A 26817-nucleotide genomic window follows, 5' to 3' on the forward strand; every position below is an offset into this window, starting at 1 on the left:
GAAAGATTGGGTAAAAAGCCACACAGTTTACATTCGGTTTTGCAGGGAAAGAAATTTAAAAAAGCCGCTGTGTTTTGCATTTGACCTACCTGCAACTGCTGAGTGACATTGAAACATTGCTTTGTTTTGCATTTGACCTACCAGCAACCATTGAGTGACATTGGCACCCTGCTGAGTTTTGCATTTGACCTACCTGCAACCACTGAGTGACATTGAAACCTTGCTGAGTTTTGCATTTGACCTACCTGCAACCACTGAGTGACATTGAAACCTTGTTGAGTTTTGCATTTGACCTACCTGCAACCACTGAGTGACATTGAAACATTGGTGAGTTTTGCATTTGACCTACCTGCAACCACTGAGTGACATTGAAACCTTGGTGTGTTTTCCATTTGATCTACCTGCAACCAGTGAATGACTTTGAAACCTTGCTGTGCTTTGCATTTGGCCTACCTGCAGCCACTGGGTGACTTTGAAAACTTGTGGTGTTCTGCATTTCATCTCCTGCATCCACTGATGGTCTTTCGCAGCCTGTGCTGTGTTCTACATTTGTAACAATGAGGTGGAACTTGATGTAGCCCCTGTACTATGTGGTGAGGCTTTCCCAAGATGTTCATCCACTCTTCATTCTCCGTGAGGAGTAGCACTGCCTGCCTGCTTCATTTACAGTAACCGTCTCTCCTTTCCACCTTTTGTTCCTGCATTGTTGTGCAGCCCCTCAAAACATGGGTCAACGCAGTCCAATTGTGCATACGACCTACCTTCTACCTGCATTTGTGTTGTAGCCCCTCTTACCATAGGGTGAGGCTTTCCCATGTTGCAGAAGACCTAACATGTACTTGCATTGTGATGTAGCCCCCTCACCATAGGGTGAGGCTTTTCCATGTTGCAGAAGACGTAACATGTACTTGCATTGTGATGTAGCCCCCCTCACCATAGGGTGAGGCTTTCCCATGTTGCAGAGGACCTAACATGTACTTGCATTGTGATGTAGCCCCCCTCACCATAGGGTGAGGCTTTCCCATGTTGCAGAAGACCTAACATGTACTTGCATTGTGATGTAGCCCCCCTCACCATAGGGTGAGGCGTTCCCATGTTGCAGAGGACCTAACATGTACTTGCATTGTGATGTAGCCCCCCTCACCATAGGGTGAGGCTTTCCCATGTGCAGAGGACCTAACATGTACTTGCATTGTGATGTAGCCCCCCTCACCATAGGGTGAGGCTTTTCCATGTTGCATTTGATCTACCTAGTACCTACACTTTTCTTACGTTGTTTTTCATTAATGTACCTCTCTCCTTCTTTACCTCCTGCACTTCCCTTCCCCCTTTTTCATGTTCCAACACGTGCATGATCCGAATCATCTCACAGCCTACAAGGAACAATTTTTGTTATTTTGCTTTCCTTCCTCCCCTTCCTGCACTTCCCCCCTCCCGCTCTCCCCTGCTCTCATACTATAGCACTTGCACGTTCCGAATGTTGTAAGACCTATTAAGAAAAATTCTGTTTTTGTTTTATACCTTTTCCTCATCCCTATTCCCCCCTTTGTCTTGATGCGCCTTGAAACACAATTTTTGCTTTATAGTGTGCATTACAAATAACCAATAAATAAATAAATAAAGTATTTTCCAGAACACTGTCAAACACGTTTTTATGATGCCTTTGCCCACAATATATGCTAGTATTCTGCCAGAGTAAAACATGTTGTTTTTGGCTGCCCCTTGTATGGGGGTGAGGGGTCCTCAGGCCCCCTCGCATCGTACGCTCCTCAGTACAAGGCTTGGACCGTGTGCCTCCGGTAGAGGTATTGCCACTTGCCCTTATATAAAGTTAACCACGGTTGACTACTACATAGATGGGACTACTGAGCAGGACCCGGGGCATCCATCTTTTGTGCCCCCTTTCGACTCCATCTTGGGTAAACAGGCCTCACTGCGATAGTACAGCAATGCTCAGCTCCCCTTTCCACCGCAGCAGCCAAGGACAGAGACACACACACAAGGGGCGCAGACAGCTGGCTGGCCCCCACCCTTGCACTCTCCCTGCGAAGGAAAGCTCTGCGCTTCCATTCTCACGCTGAAGCTGGAGAAAGTTGCAACAATCAATATGCTACAGTTTTCTTCCTCTGAGATCATTGTTTGCCTAAAAACCGGCCTGTGAACCAGGATGAGCAAAGCACTTTCTGCTCGATTCGTCCTCATAAACGTGCAAGCCACCCACCTCCATTAGAACAATTTATTGCCATCCTGACCCTGCACCCCCTGTAAGGTATTTCTTTCAAGTGCCAGACCTCGTCTGTGCTGCAAAACCCACCCAACACACCTACTACTAACCTTAAGCATTTTTTATATATTCTTTTACTTGCACTAATGAGTTTGAAACCTAGAAAGAGATGCGAAACATAGCCTGATTCTTTTACATGCACAATAAAGGTCAAGGCCTTCAATTAAAGCCACGAATGACCTAATTGTACTGACAATAACCATTGTGTGTAACTTGTGTAGAAATGTGACAAGTAGCATAAAATGTTTTAAATAATTTGTCATTTAGTATGTAACAATACTAGCTTAGGTAGTGACCACAGTGACCGGACCCTGACCTGCATGCAGCGCAAGATGTTTGACGTCCGTCAGCTACTCAGCCAACCAGGAGGAAGAGATGCTACCCACACCTACAGCACCACACCGTCTGGCCAGTCGGGTCCATTTAGTATTTTTTGTTAGAGTTACTTTAACTAATATAAATGTTGGCACTGATGTAAATGAGGGAGAGTTTTTTTTGGGGGGGTTATTTCCTAGCTGGAGAAATAAACCATCCTTTGAACTCTTGCAGCCGGGTCTCAGTGCCTCTTTCCCCGACAAGGAACTTTGTCTGCTATTTTATTTTTTCTCTCACACGTAGTAAGACGGGGAAAGGCACCTACATTTTTGGTGACCCCGCGACGTGATTCAGAGAGGTGCCTTGAGGCCTGCGCCGCCCGGCTGCGAGATCCAGGGCGCCCCTCAGCAGAACCATCGCCTCCGTGGTTGACCAGACTGTGCACACCAAGAAGAAAGGGTCAAGGGTTCCCGGTCGACGAATACCGGATCGAAAAAAGCTGCTCGCCAAGGCAGGCCACGGCTTGGTTGGGGGACGGACCTGCGCGAGGTCTGGCTGTGAGCGGCGACCCTCGGAGTACCTGACTGAACACGTGGAGTCCCGGTTGCAAAGACCCCAAAGGAAGGTAAGGGGAAAATACGGGAAGAAGGGAATTAGCAACAAAGGGAAGGTAGCCAAAAATAGGGTCTGCGTGAGTGACGGTGAGGCTTTTCTGATCTATCCTTTATATGGCCATTAGGTGTTGTAAGAAGTGAGAAGAAGAAGAGAAGTGGTATCCTAGCCCGTAGGTGGTAGAAGGCGGCACCGCGTAGCATTTGTCCCGACCAAGTGCAGAATAGAGATAAAGAAAAATAGTAGGGGTCTCGTGTAGGCTCGGAGTAGTTTTTAGAATATTCTTTTTCCGTGGAAGTAAGAAATCTTGAGACATAATAAAGGTGAAAGAGGTGGGGAGTGAATGCGAAATTGTAGGTAGTATAGGGAAGAAGAAAAAACAGGGACAGTAACGGGAATAGGGAAAGAACAAACGCGCGCAGGCAGTGCATGTGTATGTTGCATGATTATATGTTTGTTGGTCTGCTTTTATGTATATGTCTTGTTGAACACGCTAAAGTATTTTAACACAAGTAATTTGTGATTGATATAAGGTAAAGCAGAAGAAATAAACTGTGAGGGGTGATCAGGTAACACCTCTCAGAAAGCTAATGTGACTTATGGTAATTGTGATCATTGATAAAGAACGTATTATTTCTACATATTGTAACTGATATACCAAGTTAGAGGTGGGAAGAGATTCAAAAGGTACTGGAATATACAAGAAAGGAAAAGAAAACATTGCCATGGGGGGAGAAACACCACTGGCACATATTTGCCAGCACCTTCCACTTTATAGCGACAGGATACAGAAGTATCACGATCAGTGGATCACTGAGATAAAGGGAGATGGGGTTACACCAATTTGGACAGAAGGAGGATCATTTGACAAAAGAGTGTTGGACCTAGTATCAACACATTTGCTAGCACGATACAAAGGAAATCAGTTACAGAACCGGTGAGAAGTGTTAGATTTATGGCGAATGTTTGAGGAAGTTTCCCCCACGGCAGAGGTAGGTACAAGCCGAATGACAGAAAAGCAGAAAAACCTTGAAGAAATAGGTGGGACACCAAAAGGGGAATGCTCAACAACTACAACCGAAAACGAAGTAACAAAAATCTATCCCTTAATGACTAGGCCAGCGGTAGGGTTTAGTGAACCCCTGTATATACCTATATACCACCCACCGCCACTGCCCAGAGCGGGGCAACAGCCCCCGAACCTCCACCATATGACAAAGGAGGCCTGTATGGCCCCACGAGTGCGCCTCCTGTGGGTATAGCACGTTTAACAGGTGATTTGAACCGTCAGCTAGCACACACACAAATGGAAATAACACGGTTAAGAGCATTATGTGACAAAGAGCAAATGCTGCCAGGGGGAGGGGAGGTACCCCCGCTGTCACTGGCAGATCTCACACCCCCAATAGGGGCAGCAAGCAATGCAACCCCAGCAGCCTCGGTATCAGGGCAGTCTATAGTATCGCAAGGGACGTCATCGCAGCAGAGGCAAGAACAAGAGTGGCAGTCAGGACAGTTCCTGTTCCAATTGAATAACAAGCCAGTGAGAATTATACACCCAGATACACCGGAGAGTCAACAAAGTGGAGACCAGGGTGAGAGACAAGGAAGTGAACCCAAGGAAAACTGGGAGGATAATGAGTTAGAGTCAGAAATAGAAGAAATATGGGACGATTTAGATGAATACGAAGAGGCAGCTGCTGCAGAGGGTTCCCCACTGCCAATCCACCGTTACCCAGACACACTATCGCCACCATTATGGCAAGGTAGATTAAGACAACGAACAGGGAGGATAGGAAACATATTGGTAAGTAAAACGAAAAAAGGGAAAACAAGCAGAACGGGAAAGAAACAAAAACTACAAATGCCACTGATACATAAAGGAGCAGGTAGGCCAAATTACATTCCGTGGGCCCAAATGGACAAAACCAACCTGTTAAAACTCCTCCCCCTGCTGGCGGGAGGGGCAGGTAAGTGGATACATATATTTCAGAAGAACACGGCAGGCGTGCCGTTAGCTATAGGTGATGTAAAAAGTCTTATTAGTTTCAGCAATCGGGGACCAAGCAGACACAATCTGGGAAAGGGCAGGGTTCCCGGGAGTAACGATGAGCTGTGACCGACACGATGGATCACCATTTAACAATGTTCGAGCACAAGTGTTGGATGCATTGCGGCGTGCATTTCCAGACGTTCCAGATTTACGTGCAGTGATGCAGTGTACAATGGAGGAGAACGAGGATCCGGCGCAATTCATTTTGTGAGTGCAAGATTTATGGAGAAGCGAAACTGGTACGGCATGGAATCAATCAACAGCTTTATTCTATTTTATCATTAAAAAGGGGTTGCCGAAAGAGGTGTAGAAGGCCTTGGACAAAATAGCTGGGATCGAAGCCAAAGGGTGGCCTGAAATTCAGAGCATAATTGTACACCACTGGAGGAGGATCAAAGAGAAGGAAAAGGAGGTCACGCAAAAGAGGCTGGCAGACGAAGCAAAATTAGTACAGACGAAATTAGTGAAGGTCGCCGCCATTACTGCGAGTGCAATAGCAGACAGAGGAAAAGAAGGAGAGGAAAACACGGGAGGAAGGCCCGTTGGGATAGCAGCGCAGTGGATTGGAGAGGATCAGGGACAGTGGAACGGAGATGAACAGCCATGCCAAGGATCGCAGTGGCAGAACAGGCCGGCCCAAGGAAGAGGTGGGTACCGCGGGCAAAGGGGAGGATACGGAGGAATGGGAAACAGAGGGTATGGTGGGCAAGGACCAAGGGGAGGACAACAGAGGTCGTGTTGGAATTGTGGAAGATGGGGACATTATTCACGAGATTGTAGAATGCGACCATCAGGGTAGTTTCAACAGCAGCAACAACAGCCCATGAACAAGGAACAGGGGTGGGGCTGCCCACACCCAGGTATCCCTTGTGGAGCTCCAATGGGGAGGGAGGGACAACAGGATCAACACTGCTATGACCCCCAAATGCAACAGAGACAGCCAGCCCCACAACAGCAGCAACAGCAGCAGCAGCCACAACAGCAAAACGCACTACAGCCCATTTCGAGACAAAACCCAGTAGGGAACATAAACAATAACCATTTTGCAGCGGCCGCAAACGGTGCCCCGGCACCATACCGCGGCGTAACGGTCGTGGGTGACAACTTTTTTTCAATGCCAGGTCAGCAAAGATACCAAGACTAGGACAGCCCACAGGGAGCACTTGCGTGTCCAGTCCTATCCATCACACAAAGTGCAAATGAGGAACCACTAGTGGCGGCAGAGATAGGAAACAAGCAGTTTACCTGTATGATAGACTCTGGAGCAGAAAAATCATGCCTCACAGAAGGGTGGTTACAGCTCTCGGGAGGAAATTTGGAGACGCAGGGGTTCTCTGGGGCTATTTTAAAAGTTCCTTATACAAACGATCTTGATGTAACAGTGGGGGGAAAACAGTGCATGCACCCTTATTGTATTACGAAGACGCACCAATCAATTTGATGGGACGAGACCTACTCAGTAAGTTAAACATGACCATAGCCTTTACTGAAAGAGGAATAGTGTGCTCGACGCCAGAGGTATGCCCCGTACGGGCACTCTTGCTAATAAGTACAATTACAAAGGAAGTTGCAGTAAGAGGGATTCCCATTGACATGCACATGTTCGTCTATGGAATACAGGTATTAGCCCGAGTAGTGCCTGAAATAACACAAAAAGAGTGGAGAATACCATCAAAACTTCATATTCTGCCCAATCACACCAACAGATGTAGTGCCAGGCACAATTATGTCTATAGACATTGAGGCAGTTCAAGTTTCCAACAAACGCATTGTGGTCATAGGCCTGGACACGCAAGGACGCGAGTGGAGAAGTGTGCTATGCATAGAGCCAAACATAATGCTAAAAAATATTACTGATGAAGAATTGTTTACTGACTACGAAGGTGATGGAGAAATAATAATGGAAATAAGCATACCATGTGACATTATGATTCAATACAGAGAAATACACAACCCACTCATGGCTAACATAAAGGCACCACTGACAATATTTGAAGAAGACATGGCCAGGGTAGCACCTGAAATTTGGACTACAGGACCACACGATGTAGGATTGTTGCATGAGGTAACTCCCATAAAAATAAAACTGAAACCAGGTGCCCTCCCACCCAGAGTGAAACAATACCCAATATCCAAAGAAGCAGAGGAAGGTATTAATGAAACAGTGAATGCACTCCTAAGCCAAGGTATCTTAGTGCCATCAACTTCCCCATGCAACACAGCGATTTTTCCGATTAAGAAATGCCCACTCAATGACGTCATCCAAAAAGAGTTCCCTTTAGTGCCTAACCCGTCATCGATATTGTGCAGTATACCAAAAGAGGCAACTTGCTTCACTGTCATTGATCTGAGAAATGCCTTTTTCTCTGTGCCACTCGCACCAGAGTCGCAATACCTTACAGCTTTTACATTAGGAAACAACAGATATGAACATCGCAGACTCCCACAGGGATATTGCAAGAGCCCAAGCATTTTGAACAGAGTACTACGAGAAGACATTGGCAACATAGATGTAGGGAGCACCATTATACAGTACGTAGACGATTTACTCGTCTGCAGCAAAACAGAAGAAGGGTGTAGAGAAGACTCGATAACACTGCTTAACGTATTGGCTGCCAAGGGATACAAGGTGGACAAAGGAAAGTTACAATACTGCCTTGCTGATGTTGTGTATCTTAGCCAGCAAATATCTAAAGATGGAAAAAGAATACTACCAGATAGAGCAGCAGCCATTCGACACATTAACATACCAAAAACAGTGAAGGACATACAGAAATTTCTTGGCATATGTAACTATTGCCGAGCGTGAATCCTCGATTACGCAGCATACACACGGCCAATGCTACAAGCACTAAAAGAAGCAGTAAAGAACAGAGCCCCAATAAAATGGACACAGGAGACAATTGCTCAATTCTCTCGATTAAAAGACATTATTTCAGACGCCCCAGTCCTTGCAAATCCAGATTATGAAAGGAAATTTTTCCTGTTTTCACACAGCAATGGAACATTAATCACAGCAGTATTGACACAAAAGACATCACTAGGCCACAGACCATTAGCGTACTACAGTGGAATATTAGACCCAGTAATGCAGGGACATTTTGCTTGCGAACAGGCCCTCGCTGCAGCGGCCTTCGCCATTGAGAAAAGTGCCACGATCGTAATGGGATGTTCAGTGACGCTATATGCGGAACATTCGTTATTTGCTATCTTGGAAAGATCAAAATCTACCCTCACAACACAGAAAGCCTCTGCTTATGAAATAATAATATCAAGCCCAAATGTACATGTGGTCAGATGCAAGACAGTGAACCCAGCTACCTTCATTACAGAGCCATGCACAACTGAGGATTTACAGGAACACGATTGTAGCACATACGAGGGAGAGTGCAATGACATTCCCAAAGCAAGCGAAAACGCCCTTACAGAAGGAGAAATGTATTTTATAGACGGGTCAGCATCCATAAATTCAGAGACAGGAGAGAAACATGTGGGGATGGCGGTAGTGCGCATGGAAGAAGACACATATGAAGTGATTGTGCAAAAACGCCTCCCCTCACACTACTCTGCACAAGCAGCCGAACTGACTGCGCTAATCAGCGCGTTACACACAGCCAAAGATTGTGCCGTGACCATATATTCAGATTCAGCTTATGTTACCACCACAGTTCACTCACGGCTATCACGTTGGCGAAGGAGAGGGTTCAGAAGAGCAGACGGGTCCCCTGTACAACATGCCACGTTGCTAAATGAACTAAAAGAAGCTTTAGCAGAACCATCGGTAGTAGCAGTGGTTAAATGCCATGCCCATACCCATAACACAGACGCCGTCTCATTGGGGAACGTGACAGCCGACGCAGCAGCGAAAGAAGCCTTGCACTTCAATAAGACACCAACATCAGAGTACATTGTAAAAACAACCACAGCAGAACAACCAGCAGATGCATACAATAACACACCCATAGCACAATTGATAGGACTTCAGAGAAGGGCCCCACCGGAAGAGCAGGAGTTGTGGGGCAAACGAGGGTGTAAGCAATCAGCCACAGATCTCATTTGGAGACAGGAAACGACAGGTAGTGATGCCCGTAGAATTATTAGAAGTAGCATTCCAACAACTGCATTTTCCAGCTCACGTTGCAAAACAACACATTCCTTCAGATATTCAAGAGGATTGGTTTGTTCCTAATCTACACGAATTCTTGACTAAATTTGTGATCGAATGTACTACATGCCAAACTTACAATTCAGGAATGACATTGCGAACTCTGTGTGACACTTTGCCACGCCCTACAGGTCCACTTAGAGAACTACACATTGATTACGCCGATATGGGAGAAAGATGTAACGGAGCAAGATACTTGATTGTGGTGGTATGCCCTTTTTCAAGGTGGGTGGAAGCGGGCCCCTGTCCCCATCCTGATGCAAAATGTGCTGCCAAGTTCCTGGTGCGAGAAGTATTCTCACGGTGGGGGAATAATGATAATGATACTATAAAGAGAAACATGCCATGCTGGCTCTGCCTATATAGGCCAGTATCCCTGTGTATGAGCAAACCCCTGATGGCTTTGCTCATAATGTCAGTTAAGAAAATGCCATGCCACTGTAAGAAAACACATCTATATTTGCTGTGCCAATGTAGGCCGATATGGCTAGATATGAACCCACATCATCTTGGCTTTGCCCATAATGCAGTAAAAATGCCATGCCGTTCTAAAACAATACGTCTATACTGGGTGCATCAATGACGGCCAGTATGGCCATGTACTAACCCTCAGCATGTTAATACCAGTAGAAATTACCCTGTCATGGTAAGAAAACATCTACATGCTGCCTACACCATTATCCTCCTCTGCCCCAACAAAGGAACACCCATCATGTTGGCTTTGCCCATATCATCAGTAAAAATGGTATTCCCACTGTAAGAAAACATGTGCATACTGCTTGCACCAATGCAGCCCTCCCACGGATAAGACTACTCACAATATTGGCTTTGCTTACTTTAGCAGGAAAATACTCTGCCCACCAACGTAGGCCAGTATGGCCATATAAGAACACTCATTGTGTTGGGTGTGTCCATAATATCAGTAGAAATGCTGTGCACACAATAGGAAAACATGCCCACCCTGCCTGCATCAATGTAGCCATCTCCCGCACTCCCATGTAAGGACAGCCATGTTGGCTTTGCCCATAATCCCAGTAAAATCATATGTTCCCTCCCAAAAACAATAACCATGCAGGCTGCTGCTACACCAATGTATCCCTCCCAAATACAGGCTGGTCCCCACACACACACATTTATACAAACACCCATACAACATATTCACACCCATACAATATACACATTGGGCCTCATTACGAGGTTGGCGGTAACCCGCCAGTGCTGCCGGCGGGTTGCCACCAATCCTGTAACACTGATTCTGCCACCTGATATCCCGGTGCCACCGGGATTTCACAAGTGGCAGTGTAACGGTAAATCCCCATTCCCATGGGGTCACTGAAGCACCAGCACCGTTGCTAACGGTGCCATTGCTACAGTGAAAGCAATGCCGGTAGGGGTCTGAATTCCCGGCAGGTCAGGCCTGCTGGGGGATCCGTGCCCCTACTGGCAACGTTGAAATATGGTGATCCTTAAAGGGTGCCGGTACGTTGCTACCGGCACCCTTATTTCCGTACTGACATACTTGTAATGAGGCCCAATTATCTCACTTGCACATGCACGTATACAACATATTCACTTGCTTATTCACATGCACACTCATGCAGCATGCACCGATATTGACAAACACTTGTACGTATGCATACATACTTTATTTCTTGCTTGCAGCCACGAACTCCAGACACTGTCTCAGCTGCACGTCACCTCCCACGATAACCCTCCGGCACCCGCATACTATGTAAACAGGACCTTGTTTTCAAGGAGAGCTTCCTGGTCACGGTAAATGCACAATGGAGTCGGAGCGCTCACATCTCACCGCCCCGGGGATGGTAAATGTGGGAGAAGGCGCAGGAGACCCCTGTTGGTATGTTTGGCCCAGCAGTTTACCCGCCTGCATCCCCAATGGGCCATGCAAGGCTTGGAAAACAAAATGTCCCCTGGCCTTGTGTGGCCCTTTAAGAATATGCGCCGGAGAACTGGGCTATTGAAAGGGAAACAATGTTTCAAGGTGGAGAAGGAGCGCCTCCTCAGCTGCTTGCTACATCTGATGACGCGCTCAGTGTTTTCACTGCGCGGGCTTTGCTCTTCCACAATGGTCCGATTGCCAGCACAGTGTCAGCCATAGTGGATGAGGCACCTCTTTACGCATGCACACACACACACCCACACACAAGTTTACACATTGAAAGCATGAAGTGCACGTGCTGAGCAGATATCTGCGGGGTTGATTGAAGCCACTCAGTCCAGCTCAGGCTGGGCTAGGCAGTGACCATGCAACAGTCCATATTGGAGAGTAGGCTGCATTATTTTAGGGCTGAGCTCGTCCAAAGCAGAGGTGTATAAAGGGTAGGGCCTGAGTGGGCAAGGCCCACCCAAAATCTGGAAAGGTCACTGTGTGATGGCCCCAATTACATTTGCTTCAGGCCCCACTTGTTAGACAATCCTGGCTACAGCTCTGGTCCACAGTCGAGTAGTGAAATCCAGTCCTGTTTTTGGGACAGGTGAAATATGCATAAGAAAATAATGTGTGCATAATGCAGGTCAGTGCATTAAGTTCTGATCACTCTCTGTAACAAGCGCCAAGATGCCCCCGGGCTGCTACGTGCTCTACAAATACGAATAAATACATTATATATTATAATAAAATATATTATAAATAAAGTGCAGGTTGAACTTGCTAACCCTCCCGATTTAGGAAGGAGGCTTCCGATTTTTAGTAGAACAATGTTATTTTTTTACTTTCCCCTTCTTAAAATAATGTTAACCCCAATGCAATCAAATGGGAAAATTCCCTTTTGCCGCGTTTTGTGCTAAACCCTCCCGCGAAGGTGCTCCAAAATGTTGGCATGTATGTTATTTGCACATTGTTGGTCCTTCTCGGAGCCTGGCTGGGTTGTACACTTCGGAGCGTTGAAGAGTCCAGCCCTACAACACTTTTAATATATGGGGCTGACGGGACAAGCTCTGGAATATTGGTCCTCGACATAATGTGAACGTCTCCTTAAATTGGTGCTGCCTTCCCAAGACCAACCACGCGGAATGTCAGCAGAGGCCCAAGAAACGGAGGCCCCCGTCACGCAATGCCCGCCTCCCAGCTCCGGCGGCGTAGTATGGCATCTGTGCGCTATCTGAGCAGCGCGTGGGCAAGTGCACATCTGAGCCAGGTTCCTGTCAAGCCATTGTTTTCCGAACTCATGGCATTTTGCCTTTGCTGGGAGAGGGGGAGGCCTCAGCAAAGGTTCGGAGAGCGCCGTTCTGCCATTTGCGAGTTAGCAGCTGCTGCAATTACCCAACAGCTTGTCACCACGAGCCATTTTCACAGCTTTCACCCTGAGCGGGGGTTACTCATCCTGCCTTCCCCACTTCCTGCCGACTCTGCCAGTACCTGTCTATACACCAATAAAATGCTTGTTATGACCGCTGGTCTCTCTCCTGGCACCACCATAGACACCACCTGCCCTGCACCTAGTCTCGGTGCACTGAAGGGGGCAGTGCGGAGGTGAACACTGCGCGCATCCCCAACATCTTGCCGCTCACCACCCACGCCTCTAGGTTTTACATCTCCTCCTGCCCAGCCTCTGCTGCTGCTGCTGCTCTTGTCAGTCCACGTTTCTATGACGGTGGATTTCTGTGTGTGTGTATGTGTGCCTGCATGAGTCAGAGCTGGGCGCCCCCCAGCAGAACCATCGCCTCCGTGGTTGACCAGACTGTGCACACCAAGAAGAAAGGGTCAATGGTTCCCGGTTGACACATACCCGATCGAAAAAAGCTGCTCGCCAAGGCAGGTCACTGCTTGGTTGGGGGACGGACCTGAGCGAGGTCTGGCCGTGAGCAGCGACCCCTCGGAGTACCTGACTGAACAGGTGGAGTCCCGGTTGCAAAGACCCCAAAGGAAGGTAAGAGGAAAATACGGGAAGAAGGGAATTAGCAACAAAGGGAATGTAGCCAAGAATAGGGTCTGCGTGAGTGACGGTGAGGCTTTTCTGATCTATCCTTTATATGGCCATTAGGTGTTGTAAGAAGTCAGAAGAAGAAGAGAAGTGGTATCCTAGCCCGTAGGGGGTAGAAGGCGGTGCCGCGTAGCATTTGTCCCGACCAAGTGCAGAATAGAGATAAAGAAAAATAGTAGGGGTCTCGTGTAGGCTCGGAGTAGTTTTTAGAATATTCTTTTTCCGTGGAAGTAAGAAATCTTGAGACATAATAAAGGTGAAAGAGGTGGGGAGTGAATGCGAAATAGTAGGTAGTATATATAGGGAAGAAGAAAAAACAGGGACAGTAACAGGAATAGGGAAAGAACAAACGCGCGCAGGCAGTGCATGTGTATGTTGCATGATTATATGTTTGTTGGTCTGCTTTTATGTATATGTCTTGTTGAACACGCTAAAGTATTTTAACACAAGTAATTTGTGATTGATATAAGGTAAAGCAGAAGAAATAAACTGCGAGGGGTGATCAGGTAACACCTCTCAGAAAGCTAATGTGACATATGGTAATTGTGATCATTGATAAAGAACGTATTATTTCTACATATTGTAACTGATATACCAAGTTAGAGGTGGGAAGTGATTCAAAAGGTACTGGAATATACAAGAAAGGAAAAGAAAACATTGCCATGGGGGAAGTAACACCACTGGCACATATTTGCCAGCACCTTCCACTTTATAGCGACAGGATACAGAAGTATCACGATCAGTGGATCACTGAGATAAAGGGAGACGGGGTTACACCAATTTGGACAGAAGGAGGATCATTTGACAAAAGAGTGTTGGACCTAGTATCAACACATTTGCTAGCACGATACAAAGGAAATCAGTTACAGAACCGGTAAGAAGTGTTAGATTTATGGCGAATGTTTGAGGAAGTTTCCCCCACGGCATAGGTAGGTACAAGGCGAATGACAGAAAAGCAGAAAAACCTTGAAGAAATAGGTGGGACACCAAAAGGGGAGTGCTCAACAACTACAACCGAAAACGAAGTAACAAAAATCTATCCCTTAATGACTAGGCCAGCGGTAGGGTTTAGTGAACCCCTGTATATACCACCCACCGCCACTGCCCAGAGCGGGGCAACAGCCCCCGAACCTCCACCATATGACAAAGGAGGCCTGTATGGCCCCACGAGTGCGCCTCCTGTGGATATAGCACGTTTAACAGGTGATTTGAACCGGAAGCTAGCACACACACAAATGGAAATAACACGGTTAAGAGCTTTATGTGACAAAGAGCAAATGCTGCCAGGGGGAGGGGAGGTACCCCCGCTGTCACTGGCAGATCTCACACCCCCGATAGGGGCAGCAAGCAATGCAACCCCAGCAGCCTCGGTATCAGGCAGTCTATAGTATCGCAAGGGACGTCACCGCGGCAGAGGCAAGAATAAGAGTGGCAGTCAGGACAGTTCCTGTTCCAATTGAATAACAAGCCAGTGAGAATTATACACCCAGATACACCGGAGAGTCAACAAAGTGGAGACCAGGGTGAGAGACAAGGAAGTGAACCCAAGGAAAACTGGGAGGATAATAACGAGTTAGAGTCAGAAATAGAAGAAATATGGGACGATTTAGATGAATACAAAGAGGCAGCTGCCGCAGAGGGTTCCCCACTGCCAATCCACCGTTACCCAGACACACTATCGCCACCATTATGGCAAGGTAGATTAAGACAATGAACAGGGAGGATAGGAAACATATTGGTAAGTAAAACGAAAAAAAGGAAAACAAGCAGAACGGGAAAGAAACAAAAACTACAAATGCCACTGATACATAAAGGAGCAGGTAGGCCAAATTACAGTCCGTGGGCCCAAATGGACAAAACCAACCTGTTAAAACTCCTCCGCCTGCTGGCGGGAGGGGCAGGTAAGTGGATACATATATTTGAGAAGAACACGGCAGGCGTGCCGTTAGCTATAGGTGATGTAAAAAGTCTTATTAGTTTCAGCAATCGGGGACCAAGCAGACACAATCTGGGAAAGGGCAGGGTTCCCGGGAGTAACGATGAGCTGTGACCGACACGATGGATCACCATTTAACAATGTTCGAGCACAAGTGTTGGATGCATTGCGGCGTGCATTTCCAGACGTTCAAGATTTACGTGCAGTGATGCAGTGTACAATGGAGGAGAACGAGGATCCTGCGCAATTCATTTTGTGAGTGCAAGATTTATGGAGAAGCGAAACTGGTACGGCATGGAATCAATCAACAGCTTTATTCTATTTTATCATTAAAAAGGGGTTGCCGAAAGAGGTGCAGAAGGCCTTGGACAAAATAGCTGGGATCGAAGCCAAAGGGTGGCCTGAAATTCAGAGCATAATTGTACACCACTGGAGGAGGATCAAAGAGAAGGAAAAGGAGGTCACGCAAAAGAGGCTGGCAGACGAAGCAAAATTAGTACAGACGAAATTAGTGAAGGTCGCCGCCATTACTGCGAGTGCAACAGCAGACAGAGGAAACGAAGGAGAGGAAAACACGGGAGGAAGGCCCGTTGGGATAGCAGCGCAGTGGATTGGAGAAGATCAGGGACAGTGGAACGGAGTTGAACAGCCATGCCAAGGATCGCAGTGGCAGAACAGGCCGGCCCAAGGAAGAGGTGGGTACCGCGGGCAAAGGGGAGGATACGGAGGAATGGGAAACAGAGGGTATGGTGGGCAAGGACCAAGGGGAGGACAACAGAGGTCGTGTTGGAATTGTGGAAGATGGGGACATTATTCACGAGATTGTAGAATGCGACCATCAGGGTATTTTCAACAGCAGCAACAACAGCCCATGAACAATGAACAGGGGTGGGGCTGCCCACACCCAGGTATCCCTTGTGGAGCTCCAATGGGGAGAGAGGGACAACAGGATCAACACTGCTATGACCCCCAAATGCAACAGAGACAGCCAGCCCCACAACAGCAGCAACAGCAGCCACAACAGCAAAACGCACTACAGCCCATGGCGAGACAAAACCCAGTAGGGAACATAAACAATAACCATTTTGCAGCGGCCGCAAACGGTGCCCCTGCAGCATACCGCGGCGTAACGGTCGTGGGTGACAACTTTTTTTCAATGCCAGGTCAGCAAAGATACCAAGACTAGGACAGCCCACAGGGAGCACTTGCGTGTCCAGTCCTATCCACCACACAAAGTGCAAATGAGGAACCACTAGTGACGGCAGAGATAGGAAACAAGCAGTTTATCTGTATGATAGAATCTGGAGCAGAAAAATCATGCCTCACAGAAGGGTGGTTACAGCTCTCGGGAGGAAATTTGGAGACGCAGGGGTTCTCTGGGGCTATTTTAAAAGTTCCTTATACAAACGATCTTGATGTAACAGTGGGGGGAAAACAGTGCGTGCACCCTTATTGTATTACGAAGACGCGCCAATCAATTTGATGGGACGAGACCTACTCAGTAAGTTAAACATGACCATAGCCTTTACTGAAAGAGGAATAGTGTGCTCGACGCCAGAGGTATGCCCCGTACGGGCACTCTTGCTAATAAGTACATTTACAAAGGAAGTTGCAGTAAGAGGGATTCCCATTGACATGCACATGTTCGTCTATGGAATACAGGTATTAGCCCGAGTAGTGCCTGAAATAACACAAAAAGAGTGGAGAATACCATCAAAACTTCATATTCCGCCCAATCACACCAACAGATGTAGTGCCAGGCACAATTATGTCTATAGACATTGAGGCAGTTCAAGTTTCCAACAAACGCATTGTGGTCATAGGCCTGGACACGCAAGGACGCGAGTGGAGAAGTGTGCTATGCATAGAGCCAAACATAATGCTAAAAAATATTACTGATGAAGAATTGTTTACTGACTACGAATGGGATGGAGAAATAATAATGGAAATAAGCATACCATGTGACATTATGATTCAATACAGAGAAATACACAACCCACTCATGGCTAACATAAAGGCACCACTGACAATATTTGAAGAAGACATGGCCACGGTAGCACCTGAAATTTGGACTACAGGACCACACGATGTAGGATTGTTGCATGAGGTAACTCCCATAAAAATAAAACTGAAACCAGGTGCCCTCCCACCCAGAGTGAAACAATACCCAATATCCAAAGAAGCAGAGGAAGGTATTTGAGAAACAGTGAATGCACTCCTAAGCCAAGGTATCTTAGTGCCATCAACTTCCCCATGCAACACAGCGATTTTTCCGATTAAGAAATGCCCACTCAATGACGTCATCCAAAAAGAGTTCCCTTTAGTGCCTAACCCGTCATCAATATTGTGCAGTATACCAAAAGAGGCAACTTGCTTCACTGTCATTGATCTGAGAAATGCCTTTTTCTCTGTGCCACTCGCACCAGAGTCGCAATACCTTACAGCTTTTACATTAGGAAACAACAGATATGAACATCGCAGACTCCCACAGGGATATTGCGAGAGCCCAAGCATTTTGAACAGAGTACTACGAGAAGACATTGGCAACATAGATGTAGGGAGCACCATTATACAGTAGGTAGACGATTTACTCGTCTGCAGCAAAACAGAAGAAGAGTGTAGAGAAGACTCGATAACACTGCTTAACGTATTGGCTGCCAAGGGATACAAGGTGGACAATGGAAAGTTACAATACTGCCTTGCTGATGTTGTGTATCTTAGCCAGCAAATATCTAAAGATGATAAAAGAATACTACCAGACAGAGCAGCAGCCATTCGACACATTAACATACCAAAAACAGTGAAGGACATACAGAAATTTCTTGGCATATGTAACTATTGCCGAGCGTGAATCCTCGATTACGCAGCATACACACGGCCAATGCTACAAGCACTAAAAGAAGCAGAAAAGAACAGAGCCCCAATAAAATGGACACAGGAGACAATTGCTCAATTCTCTCGATTAAAAGACCTTATTTCAGACGCCCCAGTCCTTGCAAATCCAGATTATGGAAGGAAGTTTTTCCTGTTTTCACACAGCAATGGAACATTAATCACAGCAGTATTGACACAAAAGACATCACTAGGCCACAAACCATTAGCGTACTACAGTGGAATATTAGACCCAGTAATGCAGGGACATTTTGCTTGCGAACAGGCCCTCGCTGCAGCGGCCTTCGCCATTGAGAAAAGTGCCACGATCGTAATGGGATGTTCAGTGACGCTATATGCCGAACATTCGTTATTTGCTATCTTGGAAAGATCAAAATCTACCCTCACAACACAGAGAGCCTCTGCTTATGAAATAATAATATGAAGCCCAAATGTACATGTGGTCAGATGCAAGACAGTGAACCCAGCTACCTTCATTACAGAGCCATGCACAACTGAGGATTTACAGGAACACGATTGTAGCACATACGAGGGAGAGTGCGATGACATTCCCAAAGCAAGCGAAAACGCCCTTACAGAAGGAGAAATGTATTTTATAGACGGGTCAGCATCCATAAATTCAGAGACAGGAGAGAAACATGTGGGGATGGCGGTAGTGCGCATGGAAGAAGACACATATGAAGTGATTGTGCAAAAACGCCTCCCCTCACACTACTCTGCACAAGCAGCCGAACTGACTGCGCTAATCAGCGCGTTACACACAGCCAAAGATTGTGCCGTGACCATATATTCAGATTCAGCTTATGTTACCACCACAGTTCACTCACGGCTATCACGTTGGCGAAGGAGAGGGTTCAGAAGAGCAGACGGGTCCCCTGTACAACATGCCACGTTGCTAAATGAACTAAAAGAAGCTTTAGCAGAACCATCGGTAGTAGCGGTGGTTAAATGCCATGCCCATACCCATAACACAGACGCCGTCTCATTGGGGAACGCGACAGCCGACGCAGCAGCGAAAGAAGCCTTGTACTTCAATAAGACACCAACATCAGAGTACATTGTAAAAACAACCACAGCAGAACAACCAGCAGATGCATACAATAACACACCCATAGCACAATTGATAGGACTTCAGAGAAGGGCCCCACCGGAAGAGCAGGAGTTGTGGGGCAAACGAGGGTGTAAGCAATCAGCCACAGATCTCATTTGGAGACAGGAAACGACAGGCAAGGTAGTGATGCCCGTAGAATTATTAGAAGCAGCATTCCAACAACTGCATTTTGCAGCTCACGTTGCAAAACAACACATTCCTTCAGATATTCAAGAGGATTGGTTTGTTCCTAATCTACACGAATACTTGACTAAATTTGTGATTGAATGTACTACATGCCAAACTTACAATTCAGGAATGACATTGCGAACTCTGTGTGGCACTTTGCCACGCCCTACAGGTCCACTTAGAGAACTACACATCGATTACGCCGATATGGGAGAAAGATGTAACGGAGCAAGATACTTGATTGTGGTGGTATGCCCTTTTTCAAGGTGGGTGGAAGCGGGCCCCTGTCCCCATCCTGATGCAAAATGTGCTGCCAAGTTCCTGGTGCGAGAAGTATTCTCACGGTGGGGAATAATGATAATGATACTATAAAGAGAAACATGCCATGCTGGCTCTGCCTATATAGGCCAGTATCCCTGTGTATGAGCAAACCCCTGATGGCTTTGCTCATAATGTAAGTTAAGAAAATGCCATGCCACTGTAAGAAAACACATCTATATTTACTGTGCCAATGTAGGCCAATATGGCTAGAAATGAACCCACATCATCTTGGCTTTGCCCATAATGCAGTAAAAATGCCATGCCGTTCTAAAACAATACGTCTATACTGGGTGCATCAATGACGGCCAGTATGGCCATGTACTAACACTCAGCATGTCAATACCAGTAGAAATTATCCTGTCATGGTAAGAAAACATCTACATGCTGCCTACACCATTATCCTCCTCTGCCCCAACAAAGGAACACCCATCATGTTGGCTTTGCCCATATCATCAGTAAAAATGGTATTCCCACTGTAAGAAAACATGTGCATACTGCTTGCACCAATGCAGCCCTCCCACGGATAAGACTACTCACAATATTGGCTTTGCTTACATTAGCAGGAAAATACTCTGCCCACCAACGTAGGCCAGTCTGGCCATATAAGAACACTCATTGTGTTGGGTGTGTCCATAATATCAGTAGAAATTCTGTGCACACAATAGGAAAACATGCCCACCCTGCCTGCATCAATGTAGCCATCTCCCGCACTCCCATGTAAGGACAGCCATGTTGGCTTTGCCCATAATCCCAGTAAAATCATATGTTCCCTCCCAAAAACAATAACCATGCAGGCTGCTGCTACACCAATGTATCCCTCCCAAATACAGGCTGGTCCCCACACACACACATTTATACAAACACCCATACAACATATTCACACCCATACAATATACACATTGGGCCTCATTACGAGGTTGGTGGTAACCCGCCAGTGCTGCCGGCGGGTTGCCACCAATCCTGTAACACTGATTCCGCCACCTGATATCCCGGTGCCACCGGGATTTCACAAGTGGCAGTGTAACGGTAAATCCCCATTCCCATGGGGTCACTGAAGCACCAGCACCGTTGCTAACGGTGCCATTGCTACAGTGAAAGCAATGCGGGTAGGGGTCTGAATTCCCGGCAGGTCAGGCCTGCTGGGGGATCCGTGCCCCTACCGGCAATGTTGAAATATGGTGATCCGTAAAGGGTGCCGGTACGTTGCTACCGGCACCCTTATTTCCGTACTGACATACTTGTAATGAGGCCCAATTATCTCACTTGCACATACACGTATACAACATATTCACTTGCTTATTCACATGCACACTCATGCAGCATGCACCGATATTGACAAACACTTGTACGTATGCATACATACTTTATTTCTTGCTTGCAGCCACGAACTCCAGACACTGTCTCAGCTGCACGTCACCTCCCACGATAACCCTCTGGCACCCGCATACTATGTAAACAGGACCTTGTTTTCAAGGAGAGCTCCCTGGTCACGGTAAATGCACAATGGAGTCGGAGCGCTCACATCTCACCGCCCCGGGGCTGGTAAATGTGGGAGAAGGCGCAGGAGACCCCTGTTGGTATGTTTGGCCCAGCAGTTTACCCGCCTGCATCCCCAATGGGCCATGCAAGGCTTGGACAACAAAATGTCCCCTGGCCTTGTGTGGCCCTTTAAGAATACGTGCCGGAGAACTGGGCTATTGAAAGGGAAACAATGTTTCAAGGTGGAGAAGGAGCGCCTCCTCAGCTGCTTGCTACATCTGATGACGCGCTCAGTGTTTTCACTGCGCGGGCTTTGCTCTTCCACAATGGTCCGATTGCCAGCACAGTGTCAGCCATAGTGGATGAGGCACCTCTTTACGCATGCACACACACACACCCACACACAAGTTTACACATTGAAAGCATGAAGTGCACGTGCTGAGCAGATATCTGCGGGGTTGATTGAAGCCACTCAGTCCAGCTCAGGCTGAGCTAGGCAGTGACCATGCAACAGTCCATATTGGAGAGTAGGCTGCATTATTTTAGGGCTGAGCTCGTCCAAAGCAGAGGTGTATAAAGGGTAGGGCCTGAGTGGGCAAGGCCCACCCAAAATCTGGAAATGTCACTGTGTGGTGGCCCCAATTACATTTGCTTCAGGCCCCACTTGTTAGACAATCCTGGCTACGGCTCTGGTCCACAGTCGAGTAGTGAAATCCAGTCCTGTTTTTGGGACAGGTGAAATATGCATAAGAAAATAATGTGTGCATAATGCAGGTCAGTGCATTAAGTTCTGATCACTCTCTGTAACAAGTGGCAAGATGCCCCCGGGCTGCTACGTGCTCTACAAATACGAATAAATAAATTAATTTATAAATAAAGTGCAGGTTAAACATGCCAACCCTCCCGATTTAGGAAGGAGGCTTCCGATTTTTAGTTGAACAAAGTTATTTTTTTACTTTCCCCTTCTTAAAATAATGTTAACCCCAATGCAATCAAATGGGAAAATTCCGTATTGCCGCGTTTTGTGCTAAACCCTCCCGCGAAGGTGCTCCAAAATGTTGGCATGTATGTTATTTGCACATTGTTGGTCCTTCTCGGAGCCTGGCTGGGTTGTACACTTCGGAGCGTTGAAGAGTCCAGCCCTACAACACTTTTAATATATGGGGCTGACGGGACAAGCTCTGGAATATTGGTCCTCGACATAATGTGAACGTCTCCTTAAATTGGTGCTGCCTTCCCAAGACCAACCACGCGGAATGTCAGCAGAGGCCCAAGAAAGGGAGGCCCCCGTCACGCAATGCCCGCCTCCCAGCTCCGGCGGCGTAGTATGGCATCTGTGCGCTATCTGAGCAGCGCGTGGGCAAGTGCACATCTGAGCCAGGTTCCTGTCAAGCCATTGTTTTCCGAACTCATGGCAGTTTGCCTTTGCTGGGAGAGGGGGAGGCCTCAGCAAAGGTTCGGAGAGCGCCGTTCTGCCATTTGCGAGTTAGCAGCTGCTGCAATTATCCAACAGCTTGTCACCACTAGCCATTTTCACAGCTTTCACCCTGAGCGGGGGTTACTCATCCTGCCTTCCCCACCTCCTGCCGACTCTGCCAGTACCTGTCTATACACCAATAAAATGCTCGTTATGACCGCTGGTCTCTCTCCTGGCACCACCATAGACACCACCTGCCCTGCACCTAGTCTCGGTGCACTGAAGGGGGCAGTGCGGAGGTGAACACTGCGCGCATCCCCAACATCTTGCCGCTCACCACCCACGCCTCTAGGTTTTACATCTCCTCCTGCCCAGCCTCTGCTGTCAGTCCACGTTTCTATGACGGTGGATTTCTCTGTGTGTGCATGTGTGCCTGCATGAGTCAGAGCTGGAGCACGGATTAATAGCAGATCCAGCCGAGAAAAAAAAAAGATTAAACATGGATTTACTGCGCTCGACTTATTTATTCTATTCGCTGCCGTCCCGCTCTTGCAAGCGGTGGTGTGCGGGGGAGCACCCGTCGTCAAGTACTGGAATGATGACGATGGCGTAGTCGGCCTTAAAAGAACACCTTCCCCAGGGCCATTCGAGCCAAGCCCAAGGGGGATACCCGTGGGGGTGGCGGCGAGGGGGCATGCTTAAGCATATCGCCCCAGAGTTATTTCGGCACTACACAGGTGTGAGCGGCCATTTGGGAATAGAGGGCCCAGCATTATAACTAGGTACGGGGAAGGTTCTGGAACAAGCGTTGGTTGGGATTAGCGACATGTCGGTTGTCCCGCAGTTTGTAGCGGTTACGACGGCCTGAGTCGCGCGGTACATGTGGGTGGAAGGGCCCTGGTGAGTGCGGGTCAGAGAGGCTGGTCTCAAGGTTGTTTAAGTAAAAAAAACTACTAGGTGGCATTGTGGAATGTGCGACTTGGCTCAAATTGACTTTCCTACTATATATATACAGATAGATAAAATACATAGAATGGTGTGGAGCGGAGCAGGGGAGCGGCTTTCAGTGGTGTTCTGCTTTGGTGGGGTAAGAGCGGGCCAGAGCGCATCGGGGCAGTTTGTTACCATTTCTGATACTGCACTTTCTTTTGGTTTCTTTGAGATACATTGGATGCAGAGGGACTGGCCTACGGACTGGCCTAACAGCTGAGCACTGGGCTGTGGAATGCTGTGATGCCACAGACTGCAAGGCATGAAGAGCCCCTCCTGAGAACGTACACAGCGATGAAGCTGCTGGCTCAAATCCCAAGGCTGCCAGAGCCCGCATCACAGAAAACAGCCTGCACTTGCAAAATGTACTGTCTTCCTCCTGTTCTGAGAAATGACCTGTTTGTTATCATACGTGCATCATACGTGCTGGTTTATGGGCGGAGAATAGATGTAGCCGCACCACTGTACATAAGGACGAGCCATGCTTGGGAGGGGCAGAGCAGTGAGCACCCTCCCATGCGCTGGTGTGTGTTTGCATTAGAGCCAATTTCTCTCTACTTACGGTCTCCCGTGTATTATTTGTGTCCAAGTGCCTACTGTGCACAAGGTGTTGTGGGGGCGCTGGATTAGCACTAGTAACATGGGGAGCAGGACCAACCTGTGACACAGTTCATAGCTGGGAGCAGCCGGCCACCACAGGGTATGTTAGGGCTCAGGGAGATATTAATCTTCAGGATTAGGGGGGGCACAAGATTTGGGCCATGTTCCCTTACCTAATGTTTCCCTCTGTATGGCAGCCCCTGCTCCTAGGCCAGCTCGGCACAGTAGGCGCCGTTTTCCAGCATCAGGATGGGGGTCGTGTCATGGTTATTCCCTCTAACCTGGTACGCAGTGCCAGCAGGGGGCTGTGCAGGCACTACACTATGCTACTGAGTGGCTGGATGGGGGGGGTTTCATGTTGCCTGCCCGCAGGTACTCTGGGGAGGGGCAGGCTAGGACATTTGGAGATGCAGGCATCAGATAGGGGCAGCAGACCATTTCTTTTGGATTTCTTTGCTCTTGCGGCGCAGCGCCACAGGCTGCCTGCTGGGGTAGACAGGTTGCTTGGGCATGGCAAGCTAGCCAGTAGGGTTTATAAGTTCCTGTTTATAGGAGAGAGCACCAGTTCTGGCCAAAGAGGGGTGGTTATAAGGGGCGCAGTTAGCAGCTGACCTATTGGTAGCACAGAAAAAAAAGACTCAACAATAAATATAGTTTGTAGGCAGCACGGAGAGGGCATAAGGTGCAGGTCTCTAGCCAGTGTGAGTGGGTGAAAAGTGGGGGAACGCGCCATTTCCTATGTGCGTGTTGATTTTCAGGCCCTGTGGGAGACCTTGAGCCTGATTAGTAGGGCGAGTAAGAGCCAGTTGACTGAAGTGGTGCAAGAAGTTGGGGGGGAGGCAGATGCAAGGGAGGGTAGACCTCAACATAGAGCGACCACTGACAGAGCCCCCGCAGTGGCAGTTACTTGCAACCCTTTGGCAGGCAAGTAATCAGGCAGGATCAAAGAAAGTATGAAGGGGTTCAGGAGGAGCAGGGAGGAGATGCTGCGGCGGGCAGTTAAGGGAAGAGGTCCGCAGTTAGGTAGGGACAACAATGCCCATGAGGTTCAAAGAGGAGTGGGGCGAGTGACCTGGATCCAGCAGTGGCCAAAAACTATCGGCCTATCAAAATTGTACCCTTATTTCTTAAAATCATGGATAAGGTAGCCTATTTACAACTTCAAAGCTTCATTGAAGAACATGCCATCCTGGGGGTACGCCAGTCAGGTTTCAGAGCCAAGAATGGGACAGAAACTGCTATGCTGGATTTCAAATCCACCCTGGCCAGCATCGTCGATTGAGGACACCCTGCCCTGGTGATGTTGTTCGACCTCTCTGCTGCCATTGATCTGGTCGACCACTCCCTTGTGGTGACCAAATTAGGGGATCAGACACGCTGCTCGGATCTGGAAGCTCAATGGATCGCATCCTTCCTTGGGCCTCATACTGCTAGAGTTGCAGTGATGTAAACTCCACACCCACTGCCCAAACTTGCGGTGTCCCCCAGGGTTCGTGTATCGCCCCACATTCTTCAAAATATGTATCAGGCCCCTTCTCAGTCTCCTGGACAACCTAGGTGCACATTATATCAATTATGCCGACGACACCCAGGTCATCCTCAAGCTTACTGAGGATTTCAGTAACATTAATAAAGTGTATGATGCAGTACAGACCTGGATGGCTGATAACTCACTCGCCCTCAAAAAAGACAAAATGGAGCTCTTGATCGTGGCTTCAGCCCCAAGGCTGAAGAAACGTAATCCATTGTATGGTGGCTTCTACATCGCTGGCAACTCCTTCAGTGTAGCCAAGAGTGTGAAGACACTTTGGGCATCATTCCGAGTAGGGCGGTAAGGTTTAACGGTCACCGGTAACGAGATCGGTGCCGTTAAACCCTTACCGCCCTACTACAAGTTCCCTTTGCGGGTCCTTCCTTAACGCCTGCTTTTAGCAGGCGTTAAGGACGGGACCCGCAAAGGGACTCCGGGGTCAATAACGGTACCGTAATTCACAGTACCGTTATTGCCGCCTTCCACCTTCCCATTGAGCCCTATGGGGGCTCAAATGGGAATGGGGAATGGCCCTGGTGAATGGGGAATTACCGGTCCCTCCGACCTCGGAATGGACCGGAAATTACTCCATTCACCAGGCCGGAGTTTGGACAAGTTCGGAGGCAGCCATGCAGCAAATAGCGGCCTGGTTACCTCCAAACTCGGAATGAGGCCTTTTGTGTATTTTTAGACACCGAACTTACCTTCACAACAAAACATCTACACCATATATGTCCTTTTATCTCAGCCAGTAACTGTTCTCTCTTAGCCACTGCCTTAGTGAATTCAAGGCTGGATCATTGTAACAGTCTGCTGGCTGCCACCAAGCAAGGCAATCTTTCCTCCCTTCAGGTCTCCCAAAATGGCAAAGTGTGTGCAATTCACGGTCTCTCAAGTCAAAACCATCTATCTGATGCCAGAAGGGCACTTCATTGGCATCCATTAAGACATAGGACCACCCACAAGATCCTGACTCTTTCCTATAAATGTTGGACAGAC

Source organism: Ambystoma mexicanum, chromosome 8, assembly GCF_040938575.1.
Source record: "Ambystoma mexicanum isolate Mex_15411 chromosome 8, UKY_AmexF1_1, whole genome shotgun sequence".
Classification (NCBI taxonomy): Eukaryota; Metazoa; Chordata; class Amphibia; order Caudata; family Ambystomatidae; genus Ambystoma; species Ambystoma mexicanum.